This window comes from Zonotrichia leucophrys, chromosome 5 (genome assembly GCF_028769735.1).
Source record: "Zonotrichia leucophrys gambelii isolate GWCS_2022_RI chromosome 5, RI_Zleu_2.0, whole genome shotgun sequence".
In the NCBI taxonomy this organism is placed as follows: domain Eukaryota; kingdom Metazoa; phylum Chordata; class Aves; order Passeriformes; family Passerellidae; genus Zonotrichia; species Zonotrichia leucophrys.
The window spans coordinates 13203682-13225849 of NC_088175.1; positions in this window are offsets into that span (position 1 = coordinate 13203682).

The window sequence follows — 22168 nt, forward strand, 5'->3', positions numbered from 1 at the left end:
AGAGATTTTCTAGCTAAAAACTCCAAAGTCTATTACCACAACTGTTTCATCTGGCTTCAAATTAGAAAAGAAGAGGTTTCTGAAGTACACAAGAGCCTGCATATGTTCTCATCTGCACCTTGATTTAGGCAGAGGCATCTCTTGTCATCAGACCATAATATAGACGTAATAGAAAACATGGCTAATTCACCTGACCAATGGTATCTGTGACAAACTAATCCATGACACATAATCCAGATGATATTTTAATATTTACAAGGAAAAGAGGGGAAGAGCACAACATGAGTTACATTAAGTATCAGAAAACATGGTGGTAATGGGAGATGTGCTGTGTGTGCTTTGTGAAGTTGGCTGAGATGATTGGTGAAGCTGAGAAGCCACTGTGATGAGCTCCTCTCTTGTACTATATGTCACAGCTCAGCTGTATAAAACACAGTTTGAAATTAGATTTAATGTTTCAGGGCAAATATTAGAAAGATACCATTTCAGTGATTGTACTGAACATACTGTAAAATAAGGAAAGGGGGCTTAACTTCCAGGGAAAAGTGATTCAGTGTAAATTATTTCAGTTCAACTATACTTTGCATAATGAACCAGCCAGTTATATATTATGCTGAATCTTCTCCTTACTTCCACCTCCAAAATAGGTTAGGCTTTCACTGGAGATATGAGTTAACATTTGTTTAAATATTGATGTTGGCCCCTAAATGAGTTCTCAGTGGTGAATAATCTGATTAAATGGATAGAAAAGATTTTTTCAGGGATTTAGTGTTAGAATATATATATTAGACTGTCTTTTCTGATTACTGCAATTTTGCAGTTTTAGATTTCTGAAAATTTCAAGTAGATAATCTAACATTTTCCAGCTCTAATCTCTGCCTGAAGGGGAATAGATAAAATTTATTAGTAAGGGTGTGTTGCTACAAAAAAAAAACCAAAAAACCAAAAACAAAACAACCCTAAAGTTTTCTTATAAACCTTTAGCCAAGGATTTATTGACAGAAGCTGCTATTATTTGAGAAAACTGTCTTGAACGTCGCAAACTCAAGAAAGTCCTAAAGGCAGAATAAGATGCCAGGGGATAGTGTTTGAAGTGATCAGTGATTCAAGAGATGATGCCCTGAGCAGTGACAGCTGGGCATTTGTAGAAGTCAAATGTCATAATGACAGGAAATTTATTTAGTCATCTCTGATCCACGTTTTGTATTTCTCCAGTAAACTAAAACTTACCCTTCATGTGCATGTTTTGCAATATCTGTTGCAGAGGTGATATTCTTCAATTACAGAGAATTCCTCTTCAATTTTTGCTTTCATTCCAACACTTGTAAATGGATGAAGTTGCTGAATGCACCTTTCTTGCTGTCAACCTGTAATTAAGTGTGAAATCGTCATCCTAGAGAGTGAGCTTTCTTTGCCCTTAGAGGCTGGCTTCCTTTCACTTTGAAGCACCTCTAGCAAGACATGTCCCTTTCAATAGCTTCTGTTCTCATCTGACTCTCTCAAAATGCCTCACAATGAAATTTTTTTATCCTCACAGCGTGATATTGCCTTTATAGTTCTTTTCAACCAGCAGTGAAAACTTTGTTATTCAATAAACTGCTTTCTGAATTTGTAGATACTGCTCAATTCCATGTATTGTGTTCACTTAGAATTAAATTCTTGCTTGGAAATGTAATTAATAGCCTATGATTTCTGGGAATAAAAAGGGGACAATAAATAAAATAGTGAGTGACTTAACTGGTTTTTATAACTTGTTAAGCTACACTCATCACATACCATTACCACAACTGCAGTGATGCCAGGACAGCAACAACTGAGGTGATGCCAGAGATGTGGACAAAACCAAACCTCCACTTCCTTTTGTTCCTGCAGTGTAGACCTGGCTTCGGGCTGGGATGACATCTAGTCCATCTCCCAGCCTCCCTCAGTTCACCACCTGAAAGCTATAGGGACTATAAATATTTACCTCCAGAAGCTCTATTATTCAGTGAAAAGGGTGTAAATTATTCATATACAATACAAAATGGTTAACCTGTAGGCAGCTCCAGAGTTACTAGTTAAGAGCAGGATTTGCTTTATTCAATAATGCCATTAAAACAAACAGTGAGCAAGATATATGGAACAGTATGTGTTGGCCTTCCAGAAAATGAGCTAATGAAAAGAAGATGTGTCCATTGGGGACAACGGTAGACAAGCAGAAGAGTGTGCAGTGGCCTTGTGCTCCAAATACTGAGCTCCAGAAGGTCTAATGTAACATATTTCTGCATGACATCTGTAAAATGTTGCTGTTCTATTTGACTTAAATATTTCTGAACAGAGATTATATGGGATGTTCTAAAAAGTGTTTGATGAAGCTGAGCCCAGGCTCTGATCCTGATTGTGCCTTGGGTTTTTGTTGTTTTTTTGTTTGTTTGTTTGTTTGTTGGGTTTTTTGTGTGTGTGTAGCCAGCCATCTTCCAATTGGAAGTTTCACCATGAAAGAGCTCAGAAAGAGGCTAGGAATAAAGGACAAAGTCCCAAATGTCTCTGTGTGTCATGGTGATATATTGTATTTAGCTCCTGTTTAATTCTGGGGACTACGAATTTGATGTGAGTGTGAGTCAGCTAGATTTTGTCAAGATGTAGTCTGGAAATCATGAAAAACTAGGAATTAGGAAATTGTATCAGCAAGAAGAATGGGAGTCTGAAATACTTTCATTATTTTTTTGGTGATTACATCAATCACAAGCCTGAGATAATTTTTGTGTACTCTGATTAGCACTGAAATTGGAAGAGAGTCTAAACTTTTCCCCTTGGTGCTCATGTTGAAATGCTGCCTAAACATGCAGCTCCATATCTGGGTTTTTAAAAGCAGAGATTAGATATACAGATTTTTGAAAAAAAAATTAGTCTCTGGTTATTAAAACTACTCATAAGCCAAAGTTCCTGAGCTTGAATTCCATTCAGGTGATATTTAAAAGTGTATTAAAACCATCACACATAGTAAAGATATAGCATATTATTTTTACAAGAAAAATGTGACAAAATATTGAGCAGAATATGCAGGATTAAACCTTGCAATTTAAAGTAATGCCCAAACACACCTATAGCTACTTTGATAATTGTCTGTTTATCATGCTGTAAAGTCAATGACTAGTTGACCTCATGGCTTGTGCTTTCCTGGTCACAATGTTTGCTGCCAAAATCACTTAGCCCTTTGCTATAAGCCTTTTCAGGCAATTTATCAAATGGAAAATGAAAATTAAAATCTTAATCTCCATATGGATAATTTATAATTTTTCTTGCTTCATAATGAAAGGTGTGTTTTCAAGAAGGACATTTACCTGGAACAAGTCAGAAGTTGAGAAATACTTCAGTTTTAACCCTCTTAGCACCTAGAATTACACACTCAGCAGGTAAATTCATAGACCTCTAAATTACATGAAGAGCTGATCCATATGTATGAAATATATGACCCATCTACATAAAATATACCCTAGTAATTTATATGTCTAGCATGGGTTTATATATTACTTCAGAAAAAGGGAATCTTTGTAAAATGCTTGACCACCCTTTCCAAATTTCCCTTTTTTTCCCCACATATACTACTTCAAAAATGGTTATAAAGTCACATTATTTTTTGTGGCTCCTAAGTACAAAAATGACTTCCATAATTTAAAGATACCCAGCAGTGAAACTGGATGTCTTTGAAAATAAGTAATTTTAATTATTTTGAGTGAGAACCCATTTCAAAAGTCTGTAAAACAAATTAGAAAGGTAAGACCTTCCCTTACAGCAGAGCCTAGTAAACCTGTGCTGGACATATATAAATCTATACATATACATATATATTTAACTATATATATACATATATAGTTAAATATATATTGAATACAAAATTATTAACAGCTGTCTTTATAAATGCAATGTATATACTGAGTATTCACTGCACTTTATTCCATTCCTGAGACCATCTCCTTCTTGCTGACTGACAGCTTCAGGACTCTGATTGCTTTATAGCAGTTGCACGCCCCTTTTACTACACTGAAAAAAGTAAAGTTTTTATAATTTCTTCTTGGCATGGTCAGATTCAGAAATGTCTGTATGCAAGATTAGAGGTATGCCTGTATTAAGTGGGAAATCTTACCCTTCCTTGTGCTAATAACCAATGTATTAGCCTGTAATAAATGGAAAATTATTCCTATTGTTAACCTTAAATATTAAGAAAAGCATAAATTAGAAAATAAATGTTAGGCTATCTTAAATAAAAGTACAAATGTTAGTTCTGGTACATTTTTTTTTAAGAGAAAAGGTCAAGGGCTCTTTTTGAGGTCTTATAATACACAGAATTACATTTTTAACACGTTAGTGAATGCTCAGCATTAAATTTTGTTCCTTAAAAATGATGTCAGAAAGATTCAGCTAAAGTGTTGCCACAGAAAAAGTTAGAAATGTCTTTATTTTGCAGGGAAGTTTGCATGAATTAATAAATTTGCCTGTTCTTTTGCAATTTCCTACCCAGTTCTTTCTCAAGTTACAGCATGGGGTAAGAAATTAATAACTGGCAGATTTGTTCATCAAGAGTATTTTGTTTGGAATGTATGAACGTTAAAACACCTGATCAAATAAATTGGGACAGTGGTACGGTTAGAGAGGGTGTCCAGACATCAGATCAATTTGCTCTATAGATCTACTTTATATATCTGCAAATGACTGAAATTTGGAGAACTTAGTGAATACAAGGAGTTCTGGAAGGATAAAAGCAGGAATGGGGGAAAGGAGAATTATTGTAGTGCTAAAATATATAGAAACTTAGGTGAACTGGGGACCTTAAGACAAACCATGGTTTTCCTTGTGCACAGAGATTGTTTTCTAAACGCTTGGTTAAAAAAGATAACGTAGTGGAACATCAAATTCAAGATTCATTTAAGTGATTGATGTATTTTCTACTAACATTCTGTTTTAAAAATATATTAAGAAACTTGGCAAAGCCTTCTTCTAGCCTGTCAGCTGTGAGACGTGTGAACCAGAAGATGATACACATGAGGAGAGCCCTGCCTTCCGCTCATGCTGTTTCCCTCAGCGCTGGTGGTCCAGAGCCAGGGTTTCCTGAGAGCAGCCTGGTTAGGGGATCTGTCTTGTTCTGCTCCACTAATACATCTCAAGATTAAAGATAAAACTGTAAGCGTTGACAGGCTATAGTTTTATCTTTCTGGTGCTTCGTGCAATTTGATAAAGAAACTTGGCAAGTCACTCCTCATTCTTCTTAGCTTGGCTTACTGACTCTTATCTGTGTCAGGCAGCCACAGCAGGTCTCTGAGAGTGGAAAGGATTGGATATTGGTTATTTTAATAGTTGTTTGCTTGTTTTGTTTTTATACAAATCTTTTATTCTCAGTAACACTTACAAAACCTAGAGAAGATTTATTCCTGCTTTGGAGTTCACTGGTCACATCTGATCACATCTGCACAAGGTATGTGTGACCACTTTAACAACTTTTAAAATGTACTTCCATGAAGTACATCAGTAATATTTTTACCTTCTTTAGGTTTTGCTACTAGCAGCAAGTTAAATCAGAGATGCTACTGCCAAGGAGCCAACTACTGAGTGAATTTTTCATTTCAATATAATCTTTTTCATGGTTTGTCTGCTCAAGTAAACATGGCTAGTTTTGCTCACAGGCAACTGAAAACATTCATAAGGTCAAATCTAGTGTAAACAAAAACCTGTATCCTGAAGCACAGAAAACACACAATATTTTTTAACAATGCTTTGACTTCTGATTTTTTCTCACAGCTTTATGTAGTCTATATAGGAAAGCCTCAAACTGCTGTTGCTGTTCCTGCTGTCAAGTGCAGTTTTAAACTCCTTTTCCTCACAGGGCTTGCTATTTAGGAGAAAAGCTTGGTGCAATGGAGTTCAATAGTTGCCCTTTCCTACAGACAACTGAGCTTTCTCTGTCGACTGTGCTGGGAGCTCTTTGACCTCATCTTTCACATTCCCTGTTGCACAAATAATACTGAGTTGTGACTTCAGCACATAAGACAGTGGCTGACTTCACCAGTTGCTGAGGCTTCCATTATGCCTTTGAAGCAAAACCAAAAAGCAATGTTACTTGGAATCCTGGAAATTGCAAATTTGATTTTCAGCTGTAAAGGCTGGCACAGTCTTTGCTAAGACTTTTGCTAGTTTGCAGTAATTGAGGTGCTCAACCTACAGGGGAAGAAAGGAATTTAGAGCTTTAAAATCCATCTTAGACATTAAAATATAATTAAGGATAACATAATCTAGTTTGTCTTAGAGAGGGACTTTGACAGGATTTAAATCCTATCTTGATGAGAAAAAAATTTAAAAGTTCTCTGTATTTTTCCTTCTTTTTCTGCACTTGGGCCATAGCACATCTGTAGTGTTTGTGCTATTGAATAGATAGAAAGACTTGCAAAAGATCTAGTTTTAATTTGAGCTATATTTTGGGGAAGGATTGTTTTTATTGATCTTCACCAGTTGCATCTTCATTTTGAAAGTAATTGTATTTCCAGATGGAAAATATTTTAGCCTTGTAGCTACAGTATTGTAGTGTTGTAGCTTTTCAGCTGCTCCTGAGCTAAGTGTTATTGAAATTATATAAAATAGCAGGCTTTGCATTCTAGTGAAAATTAGATTGTGGAATTCATATTTTCCCCCATAATTCTACAGAAAAGGAACCTTGAAATAGCTAGCAGCCTTTTGAGATGGGCAATAGTCTGATGTGTAAGAAACTGCTCTCCTGATACTTAGATGCAGATCCTAATGACCTCCTTTTAATAGTGCAAAGCATGTAAAGGGCCTTGAGCCAGAAGGCAGAAGCCTTGGTCTGTAGATTGCCCAAATTCTACCACAGGGGCTCAGAAGTATCTAATCAAATCTCTAATTCTGCAGCTTTATAGTGGCTTTCCAATTCCATAGTGAATACATGAGTTTGTTTAATTCTCTTCGCCCGAAAAGTGACGTCCTGCTATATCCATGTTCTATTTCACAACTTCTGCAAAGTTTCTTTAAGTGTGGGTCTTGTGTGGGTATCAGTATCACTGTAATGACTGTATGATTTTCTCATAAGTTAGAGCATAAAAAATGATGCAGCTGTGAGAAGATTAATAGGACAGCTAACCTTAAGCTGCTTCCTGTACAAGGTGAAAGGATGTTGGTGTGTTTACTTTGGATGGTGCATTGAATGTGAAAAAAAATGCTGCACTACAACTGGCTTATGTGTGATGGATGTCAACACAGGTAAAGATGAAACCTTGGATTACCATGGAGTCAGGTTGCTGTCACTAACAACCTTGGAGGCACCTGGAGTAAGGAATTTGATGAATGTGCTCTTCTAATGTAAAAATAACAGGAAAAAGAAGTTAACTGTAGCATACTTCAGCCATAGCTCTTTAGAAACTCTTCCCTGCTGCATTCAGCAACTGTCATTGCCCAAATGTGTCATTAGACAATGAAGCTTCACACAGCTGGGTTACTTCCTGCTGAAAGCAAGACTAAAATGAACAGAAAGAAGTAGAGAGCGGATGAGAGACACTGTCAGAGACAACAGCTAGAGCTCTTGTTCAGTTACCTGCCTGCTATGATGGTTGTCTATGACACTTCGCAACTCCTAATTTACAGTCTACCTTTTGCTTGCAGCACCTTTAAAGTTAGCCTGCAACAAATTGCTAGGGAGCAGGGAAGGGAAAAAAAATAATTGCCTAAAGAAAACCAGTGCTGTATCGAGTTAATGAAGACCAATCTGACCACAGAGTGAAAACTATTCTAATTGAAAGAAGAAATAAAACTATTCATGTCATTTTGAAAGACTGGGATCTAGAATAACAGTAAAAATGAAGAGGTTGAGCACATCACCAGCTAAAAAGGTGAGTAGTAACCAGAAGATGAAGATATTAATGTTTGAAAAGGTAAGACATAAACCTCCAATGAGCTGAATTCCTTATGATGCTTCTAATGTTCTGCTCCAGTTCCCTATAATCACTAGGATTATTGGTGTATGATTTCTGCAAATCATAGGACAATGTGTCTGTTAAGAGTTTATTCTCCTCTGCATGCCTTTTATGTAAGCATGTAAACTGGCTTGAAAACCAGAGTATTGGCCAAAATGTAAGAGGAAATAAAAAAAGAAAAGACATTAAGGCTAAAAAGGCTGAAAACAGCAGAGATCTATGTTGAAACTACAGACTGCATCTCACTGGAGAGGTTCAGTTGGGTTATTTCCAAAGGCTCTCTCTGCAAAGAAGCAGGTTGTGGTAATTTGCTTACAGCCTGCCACTGGCTTTGATGGCATTCAGGTGCTTCAGTCCCACAGCTGGCAAATTTCCTGTAGACTTAAATTAGGGCTGGCCAGCAAAGAGGGGAAGAATAACTTTGTCAGAAGGCAAATTGTGTTACTTAGTTCATTATTGTAATTACCCTCATTTGTTTCAGTGTTACACAGCTGTCTGAACCAAGCATATGGGAGCTGCCCTTCAGCTAGATACTACATGAGCAAGTCTATTCTGCAAACATATGATGTGCAATTATATAGCATTTTAGAACTAACATAAGAAAGCTTTGGACAGTTAGATGCTTTGGAAACCACTAGGGGTCCCAATCTGTGTTTTCACTAGGACCTAGAAATAAATGAAAGTTTTCCACATGTATTCACTGATGTTCAAAATGTCAAAGCGAGTGGGCATTAGAAGTTTGAGGTCTCTGTCATTTGATGGGTTTGATCAATTGTTCTGCTGCTTTGAATTAATTTTATCTTTCTGATAATGAGCAGCTGTCTCACAACTGTCACTCACTCCTAGGGGCATTATCCACATTTGCATATAGGTTTCTAACGTTTGTCTTATGTCTGAGATTTGGACACCTTTTATCTCAGGAATGAAATATCCACTTAACTTTGAAAATAACCCTCAACCTTTCCAGATTGTGATTGACATTTCTGCATGCTTATAATCTTAGTATGTGAAATACTATTCCTACTGGACTGTTTTGGCTTTTTACCCAATTTCTCATTATTTCAAGTGTTGAGTGGTTCCATGCTGGTTATTGATTTTTTTTAAATATTAATTATTACTGTAGATTTTTCCATGATTTCCAGCACACTGCTTTGCAGGCTTTGCCACCAAAGGCTTCATCCATCCAAAACAATCTTCTGACTTTGTGATGTCATGGACTATTTATTTACTTGAGTAGTAGCCCCTAGTCTTTGCTTTCAGTTTTATGAGTGGTTGGATATATGTAGACAAGGGAACAAAATGAGGTCTAAGGCTTGCAGTAAAAAGAAGGCAAGCCAAGAATATGGGCCTGTGGTTTATGAGAAGAACCTTTTTCTACATACATAAACTTTTAGTTAAAACTAACTATTTAGAAGGGAATATTTTTTCTCTGATTTTTGAATGTTTAATTACAGAAACACTGGGATTTGGACAACTGTTTTCTCATCAGGATCTTGGCTTTGCTGCACATTACTGACATTTATTTTAAACCTTAGTACATAAGTATTTCATTTTTTTGGCAAAGCAGCAGGTGGAATATTTGAACATCTGCCCATCAGCCATGGAATCACACCTCATTTATTGAGAGAACTCGCCCCATTAATTTGGGCTTGTCCTTTTATACACTGTGCTGGGACTTGATTTAAGTCTTCTATTTATCAAAATTTGCACCATTGAACACTTTTACAGTGCAGCTTTCACTAACCTGGTTTTATAAATGTCACTCTGCTAGGAAATTCATTCATTGCCTTGACTTGGAAAATTAGTTTTGAACACCAGGTGCATATAATGTGCACCAAATGGAGTGCTGTTATGCAACTTAATTGATTAACTGCTATTGTTACTGAGCAACTAAAAGTATAAAAGTGATGTTGAGTGTGACTAACTAATATGACTAATGACTTTTTGAGTTTTATGAAACCAGCAAACATGAAGTATAGAAACTAGGATGAGTAGAAAGGGTGCAGAACTGGTTTTGTTTCAACAAGAAACAAATATGTATACTGCATTGAGTAGCTCGGGCTGATTCCTGAATCCCAAGTATGCTCTAGAAACAAGATCTCCGGATTAAAGCTGTGTCTTCTGATCTTTTGTGAACCTACATCTTTGGGGAAGAGTGTTTGTTGAAGGCCAAATTACTGTGGTATACTGAAGGAGAGAGTTCTGTGGAGAACAAGAGCAAGGTGAATGTGAGGACTGAAAGCTTCCAAGATTTTTGTGACGGTGTATTTGTGTTGAAATGATCAAATAATCTGTTGAAAAAGTTCTGCTTTTCATCACAGATGTTCAAGGGTTTTTCTGTTTTGCTCAAAATTTTTACTGAACCTGAAACTTTTTGTATAAAAATTATTTCAGTGTAGGCCATTTCTGCAGGTATGGTAAAAGTCAGATATGTGGGAGCACTGACAGTGAGGTGCTGAGGGTGACAAAACAGAGACCATGGAACAGTAATCGACTGGCTGTTGCAGCTGTGGGCTAAGGAACCAGATTAGTTTTCCTATGCAATTCATCTGACATTATTGAAAAGGTCTGTACATATGAGTTGATTATGGGTCCCTTGGTTTCTGTAACCTAAAGGGATCTTGAGTACACACAAACACCTAATTTCCCAGTTCCTTGAGTGTTGGAGGTAATAAAAATAGATTGCAAAGATATGCACAGTGTAGGTATCCTGTTCCAGGTCCACAAAACAGAATGAAGCCCCAGCTCAGCCCTGAACTGGGTACAGTTTTTGGCTGAATTTACCTACCACTGTCTGCAAGTCAGCAAGCTCTGATTACCCAGTTCTGGGCCAGACTTCTTAGCTGAGAAAGCATCCCATGATTTCTCACAGAGCTGTGATGGCTTGTGTCCCTCTGGCTCAGGTGTCTCTGCTCCTTTCTTGCCCACACTCCTTGGTCTGGGGTTAGAGCTGGCAGAGCCAGATAAGGTCTCACTCATGTTTGGCAGCAGTCAAATTTGCCTCCCCTTCTTTCTTCACTGTGTTGTCCCAGGACTTGTTCCCAAAGGATCTCTCATTACTGTTCTGGTTTGGTCCCTGGTGTAGATTCTGTGGATAAAAGAGTGCAATGAAAAGCTTCAGCAGAAGCTTTCTAGTTTTTCTGTACAGAAGCATCCTTCCAGACCCTTAGCCAAGACTCTGGCTTCACAGCAAATAAAATGACCTGTGGTAGAGGCAGCAAAATGATTGTGCTTTAATATGCTTTCAGTCTAATGTGAAGGTCTAAAAAAGTACCACCTCTCCAAATCTTAAGAAATTTTGAAGGAATATTAACAATATTCACAAAATCTGCTTGCTTGGTTTTATACATGTATGTCTTCTTTTAGTATTTTAAAGGGTAGTGAGGAATGTATTTACAATACAACTATGGATTCTTTGCTTGTGAATAATGCTGCATATACTTGTCATTAAAGATGAAGTTGTGCTGTATGCTGAACGTTTTTCTTTGCTCAGTGGCATCTCTAAAATAGGGAGAGCTAAAATGCTCAGTATAGAAAATACCAATGCTGTTTACTTCCAGACATAAACCAAGATTATATTACAGGCTTCAAATATAGGATTTTAATAGAAATGTAGGAACTCAGGTAAATAAACATTTTAAATTCTAGCTAAAATTTGGAAAGCAAGCAGGCTATTCCTATGTAGATACAAATAGAATAGAATATAATTAAGGGGTAATAGTAAATTGAGAACACTGTATAAAAATTATTAATATTTTCCTTAGTAATAATAAAATGCTGTGAAGTAAATCCATTTAAAAAGAAGTTAAAAAAAAAAGTAAAAAACTGTTGCATCAGTATATTTTCAAATCTTGCTGGGTCTCAAAAATTTTTCCAGTTTTAGGGTATCTTTCTTGCCCCAGTCCTTTCAAAATTACTTTTTCTATTTCCTTTGGATCCTCACACCAGTAGATCAGTTTACAAGGTAATTCACACATTCATCCTCATCCTATGCAGTAGAGTTCAGGAAAGGAGTAAAAGATCTCTCCTACATGTAGATTGTGAAGGTGATTCAAATGCAAAAGGGAAAATGTGGTATCTTGTCTTTTGCTGAGTCTGGTTAAGATCTGACTTTTTTCCATTCTCAATTAGTGCCCTTGGGTATCATTTAAGGATCATTCCCCATGAAAAGAGCTGGATAGAAACAATTGCAACCTCTGCAAAACAGAAGATTCTGGACTTGATTATATGCCATCCCTTTGAGTGTTGGAGCAACACCTCAAACCCTGTAACCCTGCAATTTCCTGGACACTCGCAGCACAACTGATGCAAAGACATGCAAAATCAGTGCCAGTGATAGTCCCACACCATTTTTGTAGTCAGGGTTAGTAGGGAGGAGCAGGTGCACAGAGGGATGTATGCTCCCTCCTCATAAGTGCAAATGTGGATGTGATTTTTCTGGCTCCCCAGCGTGTGCCCATTTGAGATGCAGCAGCTGGAAGCCCAGGGCTTAATTGAGAGGCCCAAGCCATAAGCAGGGATCATTGTTCCTCCTCCTTTGTGAGCACTGCATGAATTTGCATGATTGCAAGTACCCTTGCTGTGGGGTTGGCATGCTGTGAGATTTTAATGCTTCACTAAAAATAGAACGTTAACTCTAATACTGTTTTGATGCTTTAAAATTATTCTCTTCTGAACCAATAACACTTAACTCTATCAATCTGTAATTTGAAACTATTTTTAATCAAATAGTATCCAATTTGCTTTAAATTTTGAAATAAAATTTGGTTTTCCGAACTTTTCTTTTCCTATATTTTAGGGCCAAAAATCTGCATTAGATTACAGAGCTCTTAGTATCTCTGCTCTTACCTTTTACAGAGTTCAGCAGTGGTTTGCCCTTTTATACACTGTGCCTGATTGAACCATCTTTTTCTAAAGAGTATCTGATCTTAATTACGACAAAGAAGATGGAGAATCCATACCTGCACTTGGTAGTCTTTTACAGTGATCATTCATTTTTGCTGGTGAAAATGCAAGCCCAGTTTAAACTGAGAAATTGTCTGGCTTTAGCTCCTATCTCTTGAATTTTATCCTGAATTTCTCCAATAAATTACTAAGATCACTATATCACTTTATATATTTGTAGAGGAAAAATGTGTACTTCCATATTATGAAAAAAGTCCTCTTTTAAACCAAGACTCTGGTAACCTGTTGCATGTAATGTCAGAATTGTAACACTTAACTGGCAAACAAAATCTCTGTGTTGGTGGTGGGACAGTGGAAAAAAACTCAACAGACTTGCCAAATTCAATATCAATAACTTGGACATCTCCTTGGACATCTCTTAAAAGTCCTTTGGTTCAGGTTAATTGGACCTGCTGGATATATAAAGATGATTGCTTTTATACTTTTCACCCAAACCTGTGAGAGCAGAACAACCTCAAACATCTTTCAAAACAGAGCAGCAGTTGTGAAAAAAACTGACATCACAGTAGCAGTTACAATCTCCATCTTCTTCTGAGTCTGCATGGCTGCCTTTAGTTTTTGTTTTTCATATTATTTTTTAGAAGATTTTTATTCTTAATTATGCCATCCATAAGTCCTCTAATTCCCTCGGTTTCTCTATCTAGCTGATTGATTACTGACATCTTTTTCTCAATGTGCATTTTTGTTGCATTTTTCACCTTTCTTCCCCACTTTTTTGTTTTATACTATTTACTTTGCCACAAAACCAAGATGGGATTTTTATCCGCAAATTTTATCTTTTTTGATCTTGTTCAAAATGAATGTTGTTTTAGCTTCATAGTGAATTCTTTTGATACAGCTTCTCTTAAAAATGTCACATTTTCCTGCCTAATCGTTTCAGTCAAAGAATTTTGGTTGAAGTTTTATTTCACTTTGGGGAAATTTAAGTAATTCAGTAAAAACTTATTTCCTCTATATCTTCAAAATATTCTTTAATATAGAAGATTTTAAAAAAGGAAACTTCTATCAGTTCCCATTCATTAGCACCATAACTGGTTGTATTTCCTGAGATTTTATCTGTTTTTTCTCTTGACTTAACTTGAAGGGACCCTCATGCAATTTTTAACTAAATAATGAACAATAATCTGCATTTTAAAGTGTAGGTGTATGTATATATATATCTACACATATGCATAGAAGACAATAAGAAATATGTAATACAATATAGAGTTTGCAAATGGAAGTAATTCTCTGATTTGAAACACAAAATTCTCTGCAGCTGCAGATTTGATTGTCAGCTGCAAGAGCAACCACAATGGAAATTTACTGCCATTATGGAATCTGAAACAAAAGCACTAAAAATAAATTAACTTTAAATTTTATTCAAAGAAGCCAAGGGGAATGTTGCAATAAATTAAACAATCCATGTTCTGTGGGGTTCAATCATGCCTGCTGCTGATTGTTAAACTGGAATAGACCAGCTACAGTGCATGACCTGGGCCAGCTCTTTCTCCATTTAGGGTTGCCCTTGCAGTTGATTGAATAACACTTTGACTAATTAATTTTCAAGTACATCTCTGCTGGGACTTTTGTATATTCTTCTGGGAACCTAAAACTTACCATCTTTAAACATCCTTCCTTTGCTGAAGTTATTCTGTCTACTCCATTTCTCTTGCTTCCCCCCAACTTACAAAATTTATTCCTTCCCTTAAATATTCATGTTCTAAAGTTCTACATGCAGTGTCTTCATCACAGATTCACTGACAGCAATTTTCTCAGAAAAAAATGGGATTTTTTTTAAACTGAAATTTCTGGCTCTGTAGATACGTGTTGGGCAATATTGATAGCATTTACACCCAGCCTTTATTTATTTATTTATTTTTAAACTCAGTTTTGAAGAACTCAGTATTTATTCATTTGCTTCTGTTTCTCACATTTATGTCAAGTTATAATCTCCAACAAGCAGCACTGATCTCTCTCATTATTTATTGTTTTGATGCAGAGAGCAATTAAATATAATTAACTGGCTGATTATCATTTGCTGGTAGAATTTGCTAAGAATGCATATGCTCCTGCAGGGAGTTGCCTGCTATTTCCTGCACCACTGATCTGATGCTGTTTGGAGAAAACCTCTTTTTCCCCTCTCTATTTACTGCTTCACTGATCTGGGGAAGGAAGAAAGTAAGTGTATGAAAATAAGTATGCCCTAGCTTGTGAATAGCTATCTCATGGAGAGCAAAGGGATAGAGTTTCACATTGGCTTTGTTGCAGTGCTGAGATGCAGAAGCACTAAAATATTCATAATCGGAGCATGAAAAAAGGTAACGATGCAAGCTTTTTCACTGCCATGTGATGCTGGGGAACTCACTTAAGCCAAAAGGTTTTGGGTTATTTTTGATTTATTTTCCAAGATTTCTTTTCAGATATGAGATTCCATGTCAGTAAAACATTCTTTGTGTATAGAACTGTTAAATTTCCTGCATTCAGAAAGAAAGATATTGTTTTTCACATAGCCAGCCTGGTTAGCATGCCAGTAAACCTTTACTTAAGCATTAAGACATTCTATACATGAATTTAAGTGAAGGCTAGCTGGCAAATAAGTATTCTCCACTGTGGTTTTGTAATTGCCACTATTAAACTGATCTGTGAAAACTCAGGTTAATATACTGTTGTTTGCTATCATACAAGGTGGTAATTTGAGCTGCTGATCTTGAGATATTCAGCAGCTCATATCATCTGAAGTTAAAATTCCTTTCATTAACTTGCCACTTGGTCCTCCCTGCTGGAATTCACACCTGGGTCCCATTTAACAGTTAATGCTTTGCCTTATTATTAAAGTGTTATAAAGCTTTCTCTGTTCAGGTAAGCTGTGGCCTGATACAAAAAGAAGTGGTTTTTAATAGAATTTTGTTTAGATAAGTAATAAATTAAAGATCCTTTTTACTGTATTACAGAAATGCTTTCAATTAATTTTTGTTTACATTTAGGACTTTGAAGAACTGTTGTCCTACCAAGTTTTTGCTTGTTAGAGTGGCATTTCCAGTAGACAACAAACCTTTTTCTCTCCATGAGTTAGAAGCCCATTCATTTCTCTTAGTACATTGCTTCAGTGAGATTTCTCTGGTTGATTCTCATACTTATGTAATGCAACCTTACCTGTAAAATATTTTTCCACCTTCCACCTTTGATTTTGAGAATGTCTGATCCTTTTCTTACAAACTTTCAGGAATTTTTAAACTTCCGGTTCACCTCTTTTATATTGAACAATGTTATTTAAAAATCCCTTTGGACATGCTGGCAAACACTTCACTTAGACAGAACTATGAGATGACTGTGCAAATGTTAACTAATTATGTCTGCTGTCATTCTGTGGGATACACTAGTTTTATCATCTGCTTTTGCACAGATGGAAAATTCAAACTGAGGTTTTCAAGTCATTTGCCCTCAACCAAGCCAGATGAAACAGTCCCAGAGCTGAAAATGGAGCCTTGGAGTTGTTGCCTCCCACAACCCATAGCAATTCACCTAGGTTTTGGACACCAACTGGCTCTGAATAAATATATCTGTTGGAAGTGCAGCACCTTCATAGGAATTATTCTGTGTTTCTGGCAGCAGTAACAGCTATCATGGAAAGAACTTGAGGCGCAGTTATCTTCGTGCTGTAAGGGACAGCTATGATAACCCAAATTGCTGTGTAATGTAGTTTATGCATTTCGCCAAAATTTTGGTGAAATGCATAAAATTATGCATGGTTGCCAAACATGGAAGATGAGTCATAGTTCAAAATGAACATTTTTTGGCATGGAGGTTTTATGGGATTATTTACAATCCTCTCTCTGTCTTATTTATGTTAATATGCAAATAAAAACACACTAATTTTTTTAAGGAAAATTTACTGAAAGGAATTTTCTCACTAATTTTCTGTTGTTTTAGTAATGTACACAACATTATATCAATATATATATATTATATCAACATTATATCTATATATATCTATATCTATCTATCTATCCATCTATCTATCTATATATATATAGTCAATGTGTATATGTAAAGAATTGTAATAGTCATTAGTTCATATTGCAGATCTGGGAGAGCAGGGAGCACCATGTCACTGTAAGAAGGGAAGGCTCAGGAGCACAACTCAGGATTCCAGTTCTTAAAGGGTGTCTTCAAAGAGGATGGAAGCTCCCTCTCCTCAAGGAGACAGACAGAGGACAGGTGACAGTGGGTACCAGTTATACTGGGAGAGGTTTCATCTTGATATAAGAAAAATATTTTTAGAGTGAAAGCAACCATTGACTGGAACAACCTCCCCAGAGATATGAGGCTCCATCAGTAGAGGTTTTCAGAATGCCATTAGAGAGGGTGCTAGATCATCTCATCTAGACTTCCATGAATGGGATCTTTAGAGGTCTCTTGAAACCTGGATTATTCTGGATAAAGAATCAGAATTTCATGGGCAAGTGTACTAATGCAGAAATTTGTTGTCTAGACACAATATATAATGGCCAGATGTGCTGGTCAGCTCTTGCGAAGTTCCTACAGAGACATTTTCAGCAGCATTTTACGGAAAGTTGCTTAAAGATTTTTAGTCATCAAAAAGTTAACATTTAGAACTAAGTTTTTACATATGCTAAAACCTTTATACCAAAATATTAACTAGCATTTAGCTATATTTTGTCCAGAGAAATTGTGGATGCCCCATCTTGGGCAGTGTTTAAAGGCCGGGTTTGATGGGGCCTTGAGTACCTTGGTTTGGTGGAAGGTGTCCCTGCTCATGGCAGAGGGGTTGAAACTAGACAATCCTTAAGTACTTCCAAACCAAACTAATCTATAATTGAATAACTTCTGGTGGTTCACTCTGTTTCTCAAGGTTAATTAGGATCAGACAATAATCAAAATCAAGACTAGGATATAAAATTTTTGAATTAACACGCCAGGAGCAAAATTACATCAGAAAAATACCAAGAGCAGACATGATATGCATAGAGTGTATATCTTGGAAGGTAACCAGTTTTTTATCTTTGTTTCATTTTGTAGGGTTTTCTAGATCTGAATTCCCGGATCTCTCTGACAGGCTGCAGGGAGCCAAATCTGATCTGGGTGGTTTCATACAGAACTTGAAGGTTACTTGTTCACCAGTTTCATGAAACTGCTCAATTATGGTCTTCATAGCCAACCTACACAAAGTATCTGCCAATGCAACTGCTATTTTAGAAATATAGCCAGCTAAAACAAATGCTTTTCTCTATTTATTTTTTTTCAACTGACATCTCTTTTATTCTTTTATCACTTTTTGCTGCTTCACATTGCCCATTGTTCTGACCATATCTTACTCTCTGTAACTCCCCCATATTAATAGTGTAGCAAACGAGATAGGCAGAAGTGCATTATCTGTAAGATGATAAGCCAACTGTCCACTTGCTGACCTCAAAAATATTTAATTTGCCATTTTTTCCTGATATCATTCTGATATTTATCTTGGGAGATCTATTCACGCTTTGTAATGAAAAATACACTTTCAGTTCAAGAAATTGAAGGAAGCAGACTGTTCTCATTACTTGAGGGGATCAATCAAATTCAACTTTGAGATATCCCTGTCAATGCCTTTATGAGGGATCTGCTATTCTAAGGGGAAGTATTTGGTAAACCTGTAATTGAGTCCACTGTTTTTTAGAGTTACACTTATAAAAGACACACAAAGGCTATGTTCCATACATTTAAACACTCCTAATCTGCATATAAATGTGATGTTGGACATCTTTAGATGGACTAGCTCCATGGGCAACAATTTAATAAAATTTTACCCATTATTGTGGTTTAACCCCAGCCAGCAGCCAAGCCCCACACAGCTGCTCACTCACTCCTCCAGCAGGACTGGGGAGAGAATCTGAAGGACAAAAGCTGGAGAACTTGTGAGTTGAGGTAAAGACAGTTTAATAGGGAAAGCAAAAGCCATGCACAAAAGCTAAGCAAAATAAGGAATTAATTCACATTTTCCCATTGACAGGCAGGTGTTCACCCATCTCCAGGAGAGCAGGGTCCCATCCCATGTAATGGTGATTTGGAAAGACAAACTCCATCACTCCAGATGTGTCCCCACTTCCTCTTCCTTCCCTCCCTCTATCTGCTGAGCATGATGCCACGTGCTCTGGAATATCCCTTTGGTCAGTGTGGGTCACCTGTCACAGCTCAGTCTCCTCCCAATCTCCCTTGCAAGCCCAGCTTCCTTGCCAGTGTGAAAATTAGAGAAGCAGAAAAGGCCTTGGCTCTGTGTAAGCCCTGCTGTGCAATAACAAAAACATCTCTTTATTTTCAATCCTGTGCTCAGCACAAATCCAAAATTCAGCCCCATACCAGCCACTGTGAAGAAAGTTTACCCCACCAAAATCTACATCTGAATCTTATTTTCACTGTGAGAATTATTCCTTCTTTCTCTCCTGTTATCTTTCTTGGCCCTTTCCTGCTTTGAAGATAAGTTGAGAAATCTTAGAGACAGTTTCTAAAAGGGACCTACTGGAAGTCTGGCTCCTGTAGGAGGTATTCAGAGCAGACATATAGCTTAACCTGAGAAAAATTTTTTTTCAGAGATTAGATGTTGAGATAGGAATGTTGCACATTCTCAGTCCATCAAAATAAGTTTTGAAAAACATTCCTATGCTGAATTACAATGAAATGTTGTCATTTATTAATAAAAAGAAGAGTACGCCTATACAGGATAATATTTTTGTTCGGAGAAGTCTACAGATTTTATTAAAAATTAAAATTAGAGCTTTCTTGTTTGAAAGTGTCAGGTAAAGTCTTGACAAGCACTTTGAGAGAGTACTCCAAAAGATGATTAATTAAATTTGAACTTCAAAGAACGTACAAAACTTAAAACGGTGGTTTTGAATGAAAAACACATTTTCATGAAACTTTTCCAGTTATGTTCCATATAGTATTCAACTCTCTGTTTACTTATGCAGTATAGAGTAGTGTGGTAGTCTAATTTTATAATAATGACCGTTAAAGAACAGTAAGAACAAAAATTTGAGAGAAAAAGTGAAAAAGAAAGTGAGAGGATAGTAGTGTAGTGATGTTGATCATGCTTATGCTTGGAGGAGCTCCCAGGTAGCACTTTAGTTGCTATAACCATGAAAAAATATTTTATTTCCACATTATCAAGCATACATTTTTAAGGCCTCCATTATGTAGAGTATCTGTCAGCTCTGGTGAAATATATTACCATTATCTTTATAACTTACTTTTCACTTATATGTGCACAGTCTTTGATCTTTGTAGAAGAACTACATTTTTGCAAGAGAATATTCTAACTATACATTTCAATTTTCGCATTTATAATCCAATCTAAATATAAAGACAGAATATGTAATCCATATGTGACTCCAAATCTTTCCAGAAAGTATTGGACTTGGAAAAATAACAGCTTGTCAGATCTCAGGTACATTTCATTAGTAGTATTTGAAAGTTTCAATTACTCTTCAGTGTTTTTCATGTCTGTCAGACCTGCAACAATTTCTATATATCTCATTCCAATTGTTGCTCTGTCATTTTTGATAATGGGCTTTGAACTTTCAGACATAATCAATCAGGGAATTATTTCAAATCACTGCATTATCTGCTTTAGTGATAGGAGTCAGATGTGGATCTGAATACCATCCACTGGCTTAAAGGATGATGTTTTGAATTAGCCTCCTTCATTGGCCACCGTTGCAATGGAGAATTTTCAGTATCAAAACTGAAACCTAAAAAGCTGCAGGGGTCAAAATACCAAGTGTGGGATAGCTATTTTTAAGTGTTGTTTTACTCACAACCATTACACACTAATCACTTCTTTTTTTTTCATTCATAGATGTTTTTATATCTTCCAGTGGTTTTTGGTACTGCGTAGATTGTGATGCCGGCCAGGCAACATTAAATTCCCCAGCTGACAATGACACTGCAGCCATTTTTCATTCTATGCAGCAAGGTGTTACCTGACTACTGAATGCACTTTTCTTTGTTCTGTGAATGCATTTCTGTCTACTTCTTTTACAGCTCTGCACTTCTGTATGCTTTTACTTCTCTGTATGTTTTCTGTAGACATAAATTCTTTCTGTGCTTTTCCAATATATTTATGTCAGCACATACTTATTTCTTAAGGTGATATCTTTGTGAAAAAATAAAGTATTTCCTCTCTCCCATCTGTGAACACTTACCAAAATGCACAGTGAATTGCTTACTGCTGTTTTAAAGACAAGATCTTACTTGACTCCACTGTTCCTTTTCTAGCTCTCTGTTCACTGTGTTTTCTCCCCATGTTTACGATGTGGTTTTCAGGGTATTTTTGGGAGTTAGGGTCATAAATGTCAGAATAATCACAGTTAAACACTGAAAAGAAATAAAACTTTACTGATTTTTTGTCAGATTGGTCAGAAAAATATTACTGAGTTCTCTTTAATGCCTGTCCAAAGGGGAAGGCTTATCAAATCAAAGCATGCCCAGTGTTAAGTAACAAACTTAGAAAAGTTGCAGCCCAGAAGCAGGAAAGAGCATAATTACAAATGTGCTTCATAAAATTAGTGGGAGGCCTTGCTATTCCAACATTATTTATGACCTCTAAACCAACTTACCAAAAGGATTGAAAATGATGGAGAATGACCTTTTAGCAAAGACTGTGCCTCTTGCCTTTAGCCTGTCTGATGATCACACCGTCTTGATTGGGATAGTTTGCAAGGCTGAAATAAGCAGAAGGTAATCATGAGTTGAAGGTCACCTGTGTGTAATGAACATGATAAAGCTTCTGATTGCACATGATAAATGAGTTCTGCATAGAACCAAATAGTTTAGAAAGACTTTCTGGAAAGGGAGAGAAGAAGGAAATAGGGGAAAAAAGGGTACCTATCAAACAGGGTCAAGGAGCAGCTTGAATTAGTGTCTGGCCTCTCCTGCTGTTACATGCAGGTCATACAAACCTCAGGTTATACAAATCTCAGGTTATTCAACTTACATTTGTATGTGGCCTCTCCTGCTGTTACATGCAGGTTATACACACCTCACCTAACAGGAGATTTTCTGGTTTCCAGCAGACATGCAGTTAATACGATGTGTTCTGCAGTGGTTTAGATGGAGTTACACCATGGGCGACATAGTGTGTCACTGTGCTCTGAAGGTATATGTTAAGCTGGCAGAGCCATTTTAAGTTCCAGCTAGTAACTAAAACCAGACTCTTGAGTAGCAGAGCAAGCCAGCTTTTCGCAAGCAGCCATGGCTGGGTTCAGCCAGGG